This window comes from Dermacentor albipictus, chromosome 5, assembly GCF_038994185.2.
Source record: "Dermacentor albipictus isolate Rhodes 1998 colony chromosome 5, USDA_Dalb.pri_finalv2, whole genome shotgun sequence".
NCBI lineage: Eukaryota > Metazoa > Arthropoda > Arachnida > Ixodida > Ixodidae > Dermacentor > Dermacentor albipictus.
The window spans coordinates 166,812,214-166,820,728 of NC_091825.1; the positions used below are offsets into that span (position 1 = coordinate 166,812,214).

The 8,515-nt window shown below is 43.1% G+C and overlaps 1 long non-coding RNA gene across 1 annotated transcript; it reads right to left on the bottom strand.

Annotated features, from left to right (window-relative positions):
• Positions 1-2,273: 2,273 nt before the first annotated feature.
• Positions 2,274-6,325, bottom strand: LOC135908009 (uncharacterized). The gene is made up of 2 exons (XR_011514962.1): positions 6,114-6,325; positions 2,274-3,118 (listed from the first exon to the last, which is right to left on the bottom strand). It is a non-coding gene; the product is annotated as an uncharacterized lncRNA (long non-coding RNA).
• Positions 6,326-8,515: the final 2,190 nt, after the last annotated feature.

Here is an 8,515-nt window from a genome sequence, read left to right on the forward strand (position 1 = left end):
CCTCAGCCAGCATGTCGAATGGAGAGTCAGACCTGACTGATGATTCTGAGGTGAATGATTCAGGACACAATGCTCTCATTTCTCTCAGCCCATCTCTAGAGAAATGGACACCGGCAACAACCACTTCGCCTAGTGTGACACCACACGTACTCTAGGCCGCCCACTATCATTCAGTTGCCATCTAGCCGTTATGCCCCATCTTTATGTTCACTGTTTATTACGGATGACATTTGGCAAATGATGGTCAATGAAACAAACAGGTTCACACAAGTGTTGAAGTCAACTACTCCTAAATCTAAATCACGCTTGAAAAATTGGACGGAAACCAATGCCAAAGAAATTAAAGCATTTATTCGAATACTGATTTGTATTGGTCTCCTCCGTCTTCCTACTCCCAAATCTAAATCAAAGTTGAAAAATTAGATGGAAACCAATCTCCAACAAACGAAAGCATTTGTTGGAATACCAATTTGTATTAATCTCGTCCATCTTCCTATCCGAGTCACTACTGGGCAAAAAGTAACCTGTATGGTGTTGAACTCATTCATCAAAATATGAGCCGTGACCGCCTTCTCCCTACTTTTGAGGTTCCGGCATTTTGCGGACAATTAACTGGTTGCAGAGTTGCAGGATCATGTCTTTAAGATCCATCCTCTGGTAGAGAAATTGAACCAAAATTTTTGCCACTGTGCTTGAGCCAGGAAAGGAGGTTGTGATAGATAAAACAATAGTGCCATGGTGTGGCAGACTTTCGTTCTTACAGAGGCAGGCTGTTCAAGGCATGTACCAAAGACGGTTACAGGCTAAAGGTTGATGTATATGCCGGAAAGTGTGACTGAACAATTGGCATCGGACATGCCAAAGATGTATGCTTGAAACTCCTGCAAAATTACAAGGAAGTTGTGTGCCCGCTGTCCGTAGACAACTTCTACATGAGCTTGCCGCTCACTTTTCGCCTTCTAAAGGAAGACACTTTCATTCGTGGCACAGTTCGCTCAGTGAGGAAATGGCTGCCAAAAGATCTCACTGAAGTAAAGGTTGCAAATGGCAGTGTTACCGAACTTCAGTCCAAAAATGGAGTGAAGGCACTGAAGTGGATGGACAAGAGGCCTGTTCTGATACTCACATCTGTCGCCAAATATGAAGCAACTTTGGTGGACAGTGGGAAGAAAACAAGGGACGGTGCACCAATCATGAAACATCAGGCCGGTCTCGATTACAATGCAGCAAAAAAGGGCGTCGACTATAGTGACCAAATGACGTTATACCACAACTGCCTTAGAAAAGGACTCAAGTGGTACAGAAAAGTAGCTGTTGAGTTGCTTGTTGGATGTGTCATCATAAATGCAAGGAACATTCGTGGCATGCTTGAAGGAAACTCTACGCCAATTATAAAATTTCAAGATGAACTGGCTCATTCACTGTTCGGCCCTCGTCAAGACAACATCGAAGAAACTCGTGGGAGAAGTGTCCACATGCTAAGAAAAACTGGCACATCGGCACACGACACTCAGTGGCTCTGCACTGGCTGCTATATATGCGGCCAACAGTACCAGCAGTAGCCCAAACTCTATGGGGAGAGTGAGAAAAGTGACCACTTTCTGTGAATAACGTCCCGGCAAGCCATTCATCTGTTTGTTGTGCTTTAATTCTAAGCACAAGTAACCTGAGAAGCAAGCTAGCTTCAACTGTAAAATGAGTAGGATGAAAACTTCAAGACATGGCTAATGTTCATACTAAATTTTAGCCTTTCTCTAACTAATAAATATTTCTAACACAGGAACTGACTTCTTGTCTTTTTTAATGGCAAGCACTTTGTAGTTCAACATAGGTTTCTAGCATCTTGAATCCATTGAGGGGCTACAGAATGTATTAAAGAAAGCTAAAAATGCATAATGTTGTGCTGAATGTGATCAAGACACATGTACAAGAAACTATAGTCATTAGTTCGATGAGGACAGTAATGTGCTTTAGCAAGTTAGAACTTTGTTACCAACTTGCCCACATTCACATCTTAACAGATTTAACAATGTTTCCATTACGTGGAGAACCTTGATCTACAGTGCTTTTATCATACTGAAGAAGGTTGGTGTTCCTATTATAACACGTACGTGTACTTAAGAAGCTCAATCTCTCAGGATTTCATGTTGTTTTACTTGACATAAGCTTACGAGGCTTACAGATTACGTGCTCGTATCTCAACGTAAACACTTACTTCCTTTTCAATGATTTTCATTTCTGTAAAAGCACAGTAAATTTCGTCAGACGAGAAGTGCAAATGTGTTTTTTATTCTTTCATACTTGGTGCTTGCTATTATACAACTTACTTATATCAACTTGCTTGTTTAGAAAACTCATAAAAAACACTCCCCCCACCTTCTTCTTTCTTCTTTTACTTTCCATTGACTCTGACTTTCATTATGCTAATAAACTTCAGAAGAGCTTGCTCTCAGGCTAGTTTGTACACACTGCTAAGAATGAAAAAATGGAGAGAAAACGGGACAAGAAAGAAAGGCCTACAGAATGCTGATTTGCGCGCGGCAATCTATATCAAGGACGAGGTGCTGGACCAGGGAAGCTAAGAAGCCGCCACAACTATGGGAGCTAGGTGAATGGCTTCGATGTCCACACAGAAACATAAATATAGGAATGTTATAGAATGCTGTGTCATTCAACAACCCCGTGAATGTTGAAAAGTGGGACAGTGATTAGCTGAAAAGAGTTTCAGAGAGCTCCAGGGAGTGGGGAGGATGATACAGTAAGGGGGCTAGGGTGGTGACACGCATTAAGGGCATCAAGAATGAAGTGAAAAATTATGGAACATAGGGGGATTGTCTCATCACTGCTCGATCGCTCAACACCAGATAGCTGTGGCCAGTTGCCTTAGCCGAGATTCACCTACCCTGTCATAGCATGTGCTGTGCTTGCTGCTTTGCAGTCTTTAGAATAGGCAGGTGTCAGGGAAGCATGCCCATAATGCCTGCAATTAAGTAATAGGCGACTTGCAAAATAGTGCCCACTCTCTTCCATACACAGCCATGGCTGAACCACTCACTAGCAGATCTGGTAAGAAAATAACGCTGACCTTCACTGTTACTTGGGCTGCAACAAGTCTGGGCTGCAAACAAGAAGACACAAGACAGAGCGCTGTCATGTTTTTAGCACAGTTCACTTTCCTAAGTAATGTAACAACAAGGTCATAATATACATTATATGAATACATCAATTTGTAAACAAAATGTTATTTTTAATATGGTAATATAGTCATTTTTAAAAACAGCACAAGGATGATAGCATAATTTTAGGCATAGTCTTAGCAATGAAAAACTTTTGTCAGAAGTTAAGCAAAGTTTTGGCAATGTAAAAATGTGCATCCTCATTGCTAAAGTATTCCTGTCCGGGGAGTGCTAGAGTTTGTCTTGGTGTGATGTAAAACCCTCCACACATTTATGTAGTGCTAGAGAGAGAAGTGATGGGGGAGTGGTAGTGACCAGTGGAGAATCCTTCCCTGAAATGAATTTCTGGCTACGTCACTGAATGTCTGCAATGCCTTGTAATAGCAATAGGTCTTGGATGGAAACACTATAGATGATACCAGTGAACCTATTGAGCCTATTCCTGTTTAGTGAGGTGATGTATGTTTTCCCAAAGAATTATAGAAACTGTACAATGGAATGTTTTGTACCACCTGTAATAACCATGCTGTAAGAAAACAGAAAGGCTGAGCTTAGATGTTGTAGGAAATCTCTTAAGAGGCTCAAGGATCGGTAAAGGTGACTAACTTCTGTATTCTCCACTCAACCCTCCACCTGGATTCAAATGCACAGCAGCCCCACTCCTTGACACAGGCGGTTGCTTAGCTTTAATTAAACTTAATGTCAATTACTGTGAAACACAGCGTCGTCTTCAGTCAAGGGGTGGCACTGCGCTCATCAGTGGAATGAAGCTTCCAGTCATAGATGGTTTCAGAATACAGCGTGTGTGACCTCACATTTTACTCTCTTCGTCGTGAAATCTAGACACCAAAGCCTCGGTTTGAACAAGTAATGCTTTAAGCGCTCTCTCATGCATATGTTTGCTTTAAGGCAGAGTCAGCTTACTATTTCCTGCTTCTGCCACATGCAAATGACACAAAAATATCTGAATAAAATGATTGTGATTTAAGTGGTACACACTCTCTGCAATGTGATTAAATGTTTGTAATAAAAGAAGCACTACTCATGTGCTGGTCAGCATCTGCAGCATTATGTTCACCAAGATAGCTTTTCTGTCTCAATATATTCAATATTGTTGCAAATTTAAGAGGTTTTGCAGCTAACATGTAGCTGTCAACTTGTGTCTCGAGAACATACAGCTTTAGTTGAGAGGAGTGCTATATTGCATGAGACAAAGGAGCATTTTTAGACTGCTTGTTTTATTTATGTGTGAAAAACAATTGTGAAGGTTTTAATAGCAAAGTAATACAGTAGGTGTTGGCAACGCGAACAAGCCATGCAAAGTGTATGCATTAGAAATGAACTATCCAGATGAGGACCCCCCACCCCACTGATATATGTCAATGCTATAATATCAAATGCTGTGACATTTAACACATATGGTGACTAAAAAAAAGGATAACTAAAGCAAGAGCAGCATTAATAAAACAACAATATCAACTGCCAAATTTATACAATTTTTATCAAAACTTTTATCTTCGCATAAACTGTGGCCTCACACACTGTGGGCACTTTTGCTAACAACCTTCACATTTCACTAGTGCTAATTCTAGCTTCCCTTTAGCTTCTAGCTTGATTCTAGCTTCCAGCTCAACTGCAATGTTTTGAACGTCAGGGCATGTGCAAGTGAAAATTAGTTTGTGATGGCCATGTGGATCTGTTTCTCTGCCTGAATAATAGGGAGAGGAGGGCAATATAATTGCCTTGAGAACTATTAAGCAGAAGCAGCATGGTGGATGAGGAGCAGTGGCCGGAATAAAACATTTCAGGAGTTCATTGTAGTAAGGATACAGGAGTCATATGATTAACTTCGCAAGAATATGAGGCCATTATAACACTAAGGGAAACAGACTGGCCCATCACACTGAATTTTCAAATATCCTAAGTGGTCTAGAACACCTTGCACAGCTGCTGTAATTAGGAAAAAAAAATGTAGCATTGTCTGAAAAAGACAGCTTTTTTGTTTGTTTACTCTGCTATGCCACTGTACACATTATTACTATTACTTTTTTTTCTTTTGGAACAGAAAGTCACCATATGCCTGGAGGTTTTAGATCACCTTCTTGGTGTGCTCCCGATATATGAACAGTTCGAAAACATTAACATTGTTGCTTTGTTTATTGCTCAAGTAGAGCGGCACGTAACAACTGACTACGGAACCAGGCGTGTGAATATGCACACCCTGTATCCAATCAACCCCTATATCAATCAATTTTGTACAATTAGACCTCCATATATTGAACTTTAATGTAACAAACCGTTTTACTTTGCAGAACTTATTTGGTGTGCATATAGAAATCTTCAATTTATTGAATTCTGTTTATCTGCAATTTCAATTTACGGAAACTGTAAATTCTTCTAAAATTTAAATGAGGATATGTGTTGCATTTGAACTGTAAATTCTATGGACGCACAAGCGCTTTCCGGGAGTAAAGCTTCACGATTTCCTTCCAAAGTTTATTCGACTTAAGGACAAAATTCTGCAGCAAAGTTATAAACGACCACAGGTGACAAGCAGCTGAATGCGAGGTATCTGGTACAGACCCACGGGGGAAAACTTAAAAACCACAATAGCACACATTCAGGCGAGTATGTAAACAGGCGAACTAAGCAGGGAACAAAAACAACACAGCACTGCTTTCATAGGTCCCGAATGATCAGAGTTTCGTCAGAGTTGGTGCAAGCACGCATCCGCAGATAAAACGGGCTCCCACCGTGCATTGACCAATACTTCGAGAGCTGACGCCTACACAATAACCGGGGTAGGTTACAGCACTTGTTTCTGCTCTGATCGTATAGTGTTCGAATGATGTCGCGACAACGCAAGTACTTGCAATAGGGGCGACGACCTTCCACAACTCCAGAACATCACAAAAGACCGTTTGCACATGTACTAACCAGCCAAACTAACTAACCACGGCAGCGAAGACCACTTAAATCGAACATACAACGCAGAAACACCTCGTAAAGTTTTCACCATAGAGAAAGGTTACACCTTATTGCACAGACGCTCACAAGAAATTCAAGAAATGTCTAAAGCGCACTACCGCCGCCTTTTAAAAATCCAACGGGAGCCAAGCCAAATCAGTAATAAGTTGGCTATTTGGGTGAACGCAACGTACCCGTTAGAACCACCGGGTACGCCCAACGCCGGCCTATTTTTGCTGTCGAGATAAAGCCTCAAACGGCTTTTTCTTTCTTTCCATTGCCGTAGTATAGAATTTCTGGAATAATTCAACGAAATTATGTGAAATTTCAGCTTTGCCTCCTAGATCACAAGAAAACGTTCTACGACATAGGTGCATGCAAATGCATAAACGAGTCTAAACTTCACACCAGCACGTACGGGCGCTCCAAAACAAAAGTTGCGTGCAAGTTGAAGAAAGTAAACGTATACGTACCGTAAGAACTGCACCGCTTCTGCTGGCGCTGGTCAAGGCTTGAACTTGAGCAAAAGAACTATGAGCGGTGCACAAGCTAAAATATAAACCCGATAGAACTTGGCAGGGGAACCATGCGCACCGGTGAGCGAAAGCTAAATGAGCACGCGCCGAAATCAAAACTTTACTGAGAGACGTAGTCCTCAGCAAGGGAAAGATTGGCACTATCCACTGCTATCCACATGAAGTTATAGAGGGAGCGCGGCTCAACGACAATTACGTAAAGCCCAAAAGCGCCTAAATTTCCTCTAAAAGTAGGGAAAGGCTTTAATTTCGCTGCCGTGCCGGCCGTGCTACGCGATTGGTGATGTTGATGTTATGCGGCTATCTACCTTTGAATCGGGCGGCTAAAGCCCCTCAATTTTCCAAAAGTAGCGCCATTCTTAGATCTTTCCGCCACCCCGCTCACCCAGGCGCTTCCTCCTCCACTCCTCCTGTCGCCCCAGCCTCCTCCGCTCCCCCATTGGCCAATCTGTGTCACGTGAAAGCGGGCCCCGCGCTTTTGTATATTTTTTTCTTTCCGGCGCAGAGCAGGCGCCGCGCTTTTGTATATCTTTTCTTTCCAGCGCGCTGCGACCCCCAATCTTGGGCCTGCGACCCCCATTTTTGGGCCTCCGCGACGAAGTACGGCAGGCGGTTTGAAGGAGCGCGGTAGTTTTATACAATGTGTTAGGGCCGAGTGCTTAATTGCGATGCCGTGCTGCTGCGCCTACGGTTGCCACAACAGACCCAGTGACGGCAAAAAGCTTTTTGTTTTACCATCCGCTGGGCGCAACGCAAAACGAAGAAAAGTGTGGATTCACAAGATCGGGCGGGCTGACTTCGAGCAAGTGGCAAAGAACGCGCGGCTTTGTTAAGTGACACGGCTCCTCCAACCTCTTCTTTTGACGCCCGTGTCAAAACGGGCCCGTGTCCAGTGCATTGGGGGTGCGTTAAAGAACCCCAGCTGCAAAAAAAAAAAATTAATCCAGAGCCCCCATTATGGCGTGCCTTATGAGATCGTGGTGTTGGGATGTAAAACCCAAGAATCAACTTTTCTTCTGTCTTGTGTGCCTTGACTGTTCCAGTTAACGCAACACTGCTTCCTTGTGAAAACTTACAACGCAAAAGAATACAGACACACGTAGTATACAGAGATAAAATTAGCACTTCAACAAAAGTGTTGCTGGTGCCAATGAGGGAGGGGGATAATTATTTTCTGAACCTCTTTCCAGTTGTCCCATCAAGTTCCTTCTTTCTTTTCTATCAAATTCTAACCATTTGCACTGTAATAAATAAATAACGATTTCATATACTGGTAAGTTGTTAAAATTATCTATACCGCCTATGTGTGAAAACGTTGCTCATGGCCACCACAACCTGTGCATGAGCTACGTACATCTGTAAAAGGCGCGGAACAGAAACGGCCCTGCTGCCAGGCATTGCTGACCGCAGACAGTCGGAATTTCTCACGCGCCGGCCGAACAAAAGCATCCTGCAGGTGCGTAAATTAACCTACGAAACCACGTGCACATACTTTCGCGCTGTCAAAACCTGAAACTCTGGTAATTACTCGCGTGTCTGAGCACACCGCGTGCTTGTGTCGTGTTTCAGCAACACGAACTTTCAACGTGCGCGCGCTTTACGCCTTAAATACGCCTTGAATAATGGTGCTTTTCTCTATTTCTTCCGCAAATCCGACACGACATTCTTAAGGCCAGTTACCGACTGACAAAGCAAGATCTAGATTGAAAAAACTGCTCCGCAGGACTCGAACGAACTTTTCCGCGGATTTCCTCCCGTAGCGTGTTAGCCGTCGTCTGCTACGGCAGGCCCACTGCCGGCGGCGCCACCGTCGAGGCCGCGCCGAGCGGAGGAGGA